A 6663-nucleotide genomic window follows, 5' to 3' on the forward strand; every position below is an offset into this window, starting at 1 on the left:
TACATATTGCAGAAATACGCAACTAAGTAATTAAGTTGTACGAAAATAATAAATTAATTTCACTTTACTGATTTCAAAATGAAGTTAACAATTAATTTCAACAATATAAATTATTATTAAACCAATTACCTACACATAAATTAAATTTACATTTCATTATCATCAAATTGGTAGTTTTATTCATATAGGAATATGTAAAAATGATATATCGTATTATTTTATTCATACTACAAACCTATATTATATCTAAAGACTAAAATATAATGTATAAAATAATATAAATTTAAAAAATAGGTAACAAAAATCATAATGTTTAAATTAATAATCAATATAATATGTAATCTGAAACTATGATTATATTATAAACGATTTTATATTAGGAATAATGATTGCTCATTTATTATATAAATATTATTATACCTACTCGCACCTACTTTATACTTATTCTATCTCTCATTGATTATTGTTGTAAATTGTAAGCACCTGTAACAAATCTAACCAATGTATTTGAAGAACACATTATTCTAATGGTTATAATCACCAATAAGCCATTTCCGAGATCGATCGGAGGTTTCCTTGAAAACGCGTTTCGATATACGGTTTTTCTGTTTATACAGCGGAAACGATGACTTTGGTTCCGTTTCACCTTGTATAAGTGTCAGATGACTCCATTACATTTAAGTGTATTCTTTGCGTGCCAATACTCACCTAAGAAAAAAAAAGGAAAGTTGACATTTTAACAAAATAATAAAACGCAATAAATCCTTAATGCGTCCATGAAATAACGCTGGTGAAAAACCATTTTTAGGCTCATTGATCATCTCCCCACTGCACGGTACATGAGGTCATTATATAGGTCGATAGCAGAGACGATTGGACTTTAGTCGGTCGGGTCATTACGACGATGACAAAACCTTGAATGGAAATCGTTGGGTGATGATATTATTATTATGCATATATAACATACGTATAGATATAGTAGGATACACTATACATATTCAAACAATGACACCGTCAACGTTTCCGTGGAAGGTCGAGTGTCTAATTAAACGGCGCTGGTGCATCGCCGCTGCCACCTACTCCGCCACCAACGCACGTTCCGTCCGACTGGAGATAAATAGGAAAAAAGAAAATTACATAAAATGTAATGTAGAGGTACGCGTATTATGCAGATGCATTACGCCGATACGATAATATTATCACTAAGCTCCGGTCGGCATATTATACACGCATGGTCTTCGATTAAATCTGCGCTGAGTATTACTCGACGTTATTAGAGCAAAAAATAATAGTATAATATAATATAATGGCATAAAAGCGAGTAAAATCCGTCAACGACGCGTTGGCCTCTATAATAATATACGTATACATGTTATTATTAGACATAATATACATACGCATTCGATATATATTTTTTGGACCTTGAATTCGTCGGTAGCAATATTATATTTGTTGGGACTTGGATTTGTATGTACGTAAATACATGTATTTCGTTAAGCGTAATTCACCAAATTTGACAAGTGTTAAATACTATTCAATAGATTCCAAATAAAATAAGTACAAGTACATAATACTTGTTGAAAATACTTTTGAACTTTATTTCAAACGGGTATTAAATAATCATATTAAAATGTATTTAAATATAATTTTCCAATAAGTGTTTAAATGAAAATAATATATATTCGTACATTAAAAAAATATTTAAAAACTTACTTTATTTATCTAAAGCAAGAATAAATTGTTCTAGGTAAGTTTTTTCTTTGTAAATATATATTTTTTTAAATTGAATGGAGACAAAATCAATAGACAAATCCACATATAAAGTATACGCTCGAGGCTTTTTTTTTTTTTAATATTTTGTACTTTATACATATAGTCACAAAATAAATATATGACTAAGCTTTGCATAATATATTTTTATATTTGTCTATACAGCAAAAACTTTTAGAAAAAAATATAAAATGAAGCGATTGATTTTTATGTGAATCATCGGAAAGATTATCAATATCAACACTTCTGTTCCAACGACTTTAACTAGTATACGAATACATGTACTAAAAATAGTAAAATCACATTTATCTATACCTACCAATAATACTCTTATACGTGGTTATTTCATTGTGAAGTAAGTGGCTTATTGTTTATTTTTGTTAATATATGATTGTGGATGGTATTACACATATTAAAAAGCCTATGCTTTCATAGAATAATTTGTAAACTATTCAATAAACAGGGACTATAATTGAAGCCAACGAATCTGACTTAGAATCCATAAACACCTTAAAATATTGGGAACCAGAATCGAATTTAAATATTTTAAAATTATCTTAATCATAAATTTAAAAAAAAAAATGGTGCCATTTAATTAACATCGATTTTAACCGTCACTCGAACTTTAACCCACAATTTATATTTTCAAGAACTACAACCTAAACTGTAAAAAAATAAAATATAGCAATTACTGTCATTAAATAATATTGTTGTATATCATACATTAATCCAATGGTTATACTTTCATATTTTATTACAACTAATAAAAATATTTTTTCAAATATATAAATAATTATAATTTATAATATACTTAAACTTAAACAATTATTATTTCAGTATTTTTTTCAAGCGTTTGGGTGATTTAGATTATTTAATAAACCAACCTTCAAGTTGTTTTCTTCTTTTTTTACTTATATTTTTTTATGTACTAATACTTTTTAAATTTAATGCATATAATATATATATATATATATATAAATATATTTATAAGACTTAATGAATGATAATATAACATATCGATTTACAGTTGGTTTTCAGAGTTATAATCACTAAAAGTGATTTAAAAATTACATGAAGATTTATATACTAATAAGCACACTATTTGATTATAAACGTAACTATGTAACATTATTATTAATTATAGATACCTATGTGTGTGTGTTTTCCTTTTTGTTGTTATTATTTTTTTTTAACAACCAATATAATTATTCACTTTCTTCGATCACTAATGGCGACCGAGTCAGTAAAAACTGGTTTGTTCTTCCCCGTTAATAGTACATATTATATTGAGTTTAATTAATATACCTGCAGTAGATATAAAATAATATACGTTTATGTAATACTCTCGCGCACATTACATTGCCGCGTGCGCAAACAAGACGCACGCGATTCGTGTCCATCAGTCAGTGAAAATTAGATGATGCTCATTGCCAGAGGTTAGAGCATCACCCCCTCTCACTATTTCTGAAACCATCCACACTGTTTAAAGTTTCAGTTAAAAATATAAAAACTGTTGGACGTATAGTATTTGGTTCAGTAAACAAGTACAACTTTAAAGTTATATAAATATTTAAATCAATAGTATATCAATGAATTGCCTTCATTGTGCGTTATATCTATCGCCTTTCGGTTATAATAGACGTAATCACAGAAACTGGAGAATTTTTGAATTCAATTACCCTTTATGCTATGGTTAAAATTGATTTGTCCTTTTTTGCAGCATTGTATATTGTTGCTTAAAACTCCAATGAATCACATCGCTTTTATTCTAGTAATTTAAGTAACTGGTTTCATTTTTGTACAAAACTGAAAAAAACCGAGGGCAGAAAAGATTATTATAATATGTAATTGACATTAATACACCTTTGATAATGAATTATTTTAATTTAAAATATTTCTTAGTGAATAGGAAAACAATCAAATGGGAAATTAAATTTGAAATTACATGTATATGTATACGTCATATTAAAAATATTTTACTCTCTTTGTGTAATTTTATTTTATTTTATATTTGCAAAAAATTTAAATTTAAAATTACGAAATAAAGATAAAATTAAAAATGGAATTTAAAAAATATTCAAAAACTACGATTTATTGAGATATGAGTCATAGTAGTACTGGTGTACTGGTGAGTAGTAATTGTTGAATAGTTAGAAATACAAACATTAGCCTTACTCCTGTATTGTTTAAATGTGATCACACTATAATTAACCTATACTTGATCCAATATATTATTATGTATTTTTTAACTTGTCAAAATTATATAAAATATTTTTTTATTAAAATGATTGATAAAAAAAAAAATAAATACAAATTGTTGAAAGAACTTGAATATTTCTATAATTATTATAAATATTACAATATCATTTGTTCCCATGTTATCACTTAACGTGTTTTTCTATATTTCATTTTATTTATGTAATTTCGTATATAATGATAAAATGATAGTAGGTATAATTTGTCATTTTAATTTTAATTTTGGATTCATAAATATTACATGTTAACAATGTGAATATTAAAAATTTAAATTAATATAGTATTAATGAACAAGTTTTCGAAGCGGATATAAGACTAATAAATAAAAAAAAATATGTGTATATAATAATATATATATATCGAAAGTTAAAAGTACTCTCACGACCATTTTGGTCTTATGACTAACACGCCAACGCCACCTACTACCACATCATATACTACGTACTCGTACTTGCCCACTACAATTATTATTATAATTGATAGTACGTATTGTCGTAACTTCCGACGGCTAAGAATAATATTATTATTCCACCAAACCCTGTCAATTATCAAATAGTTATATGATAATACAATTGAAATTTTGCAGTATCGTTAGTATTTGTAACATTATTTTTTTAGATTTTTGTGTACGAAAATATGATAATATTTAATTTAATAATTATTAACTTACTCAACAGATTCAAAATTAACATAATCCAGTGATATTATAAGATATTAAAAAGATTCAGATCATGTACAAATAAAAATAGTTGTAGGCATATAGGTATAATCTAAGTATATACTTCCCTATACTTACGACTTTCGATCGGACTTAAGAATCATATTATAGTGAGCCATTTTATGTATTTTTTCATAACGTTTTCTGATAGATGCAGTTGATATATTATGTTTTATCATAACTGTTTCAACTAATCCTTGAATTACAATAACCATGAATTTGTATTGTTAGCCAATCAGCTTTACTTACCAACTACTGATGTCATCTGTCTTGACTGAATCGACCACAATATAATTTCTACGCTCGAGATATTATTTTACGATGAATAATATCATAATTATTATTACGTCAGTTACTGTCAAGACAGCTACAGTTTATACACATTTTATGAGCGCATAAACTCAGCAGTTGTATATTCGTAACAAATAAATATTATAATTCCATAAAAAAAACCTCCGTTCGTTTTATATTTGGTTTTTTACGTCATAATCGGATTCAGTAACAAATATTATGATTTAATAAAAATACCTCGAGTATAATACTATTATACGAAATAGTGCAAGTAATAAATCGTATTAATAAATTCTTCACATAAATTTAGAATACTAAATATAATTTGTATTACCTATAATTGTATGTATTTTTATCATTAGCATCATCTATTTGAAAGTATAAATTATAATACACATAAATCTTATATAATATGTATGTATAGAAAATACATATTTATTAATATATAAATATATAATATACAGTGTAATTTACTAAACATGCTCACCTCTCTCTTTAATTAATATCCACCTAACGAACTTATTCAAAATAAAATTTTTGGAATTTTTAAATATACATAACACAATATTTTGGAATATTTAAGATTTATTATTCCATTTAATTAGTGTCTCTAGCAACGAAAAGGTATATTTTTAAAATAAAAATCCCATATTCTACTTAAAATTATTCATCAAAATGTTAATCTAACATCTAAATCAAAATTTAAAGTGTAGCTTTCTAGTTTTCTAGTTATTAAACATTATGTACTAAGAAAGTAAGGAATAATACTATTATACACGTGTAGTCGTGTATAATATGCTTATACACATGAAATAGAATCATATCATATACCAGGGGTGGCCAACAGGTCGATCGCGAGGTGAGGTAGAGTCGATCGCAACACCATTTATTATTTTCTTATTTTTTTTTTTTTTCAGAAAACAAATAAAAAAATTTGTTTATTGTAAATTAGTATACCTAACTAATATCACTATTATAAAAATTAGATTTAGAGAAAGGCAATAAATAATTTCTGAAAAATAAGTCTATAAACTGAATCGAGATTTTTTTTTTTGTGGTCGATCGCGACAACCTAAAAATAGAGGTCGATCACAAGTCTTTTAAAGTTGCCCATTCCTGTAATATACTACCTAAGCTATCTTATAATAACTAAATAACTAATAACTTATAAGAAGAGATGACTAAATAATAAAATACATTAAATTTGAATCTCTATCTATTTTAATTGTATAATGTATATATGATTGTAGTTGGATACCGGGATCAGTACCGTGGAAGATTAGTATATAATAATAAGTATAATTTTTATTCCTTAGTACCTACATAATGTTCAATAAGTTAGAAATAGTTCAAAATTTGATTAAAATATATGACATTTTTCAATAATCTGCTGAATAATTTTAAACAAAAAAGAATAAATCTTATTTAATAAACAGAATTTCGTATTGCCACAAGACATACCTTAAATGGTACATATAAAATTTTTCGAGTATTCAAAGTATTCAAAAATATGGTCTTTAAGAAGTTAAAGTTAAAAGTTGTTGAGCATTTTTGCTGAATCACTCTGTATATTCCTCTTAAACTGCTATTAATTATTATATACGTTTTGTGAACATTATACTCGCCAG

At 25.7% G+C, this 6663-nt stretch overlaps 1 long non-coding RNA gene across 1 annotated transcript; it reads right to left on the reverse strand.

Annotated features, from left to right (window-relative positions):
- Nucleotides 1-362: 362 nt before the first annotated feature.
- On the reverse strand, nt 363-4979 carry LOC126549637 (uncharacterized). The gene is made up of 3 exons (XR_007603738.1): nt 4823-4979; nt 3450-3576; nt 363-708 (listed from the first exon to the last, which is right to left on the reverse strand). It is a non-coding gene; the product is annotated as an uncharacterized LOC126549637 (long non-coding RNA).
- Nucleotides 4980-6663: the final 1684 nt, after the last annotated feature.

This window comes from Aphis gossypii, chromosome 2, assembly GCF_020184175.1.
Source record: "Aphis gossypii isolate Hap1 chromosome 2, ASM2018417v2, whole genome shotgun sequence".
In the NCBI taxonomy this organism is placed as follows: domain Eukaryota; kingdom Metazoa; phylum Arthropoda; class Insecta; order Hemiptera; family Aphididae; genus Aphis; species Aphis gossypii.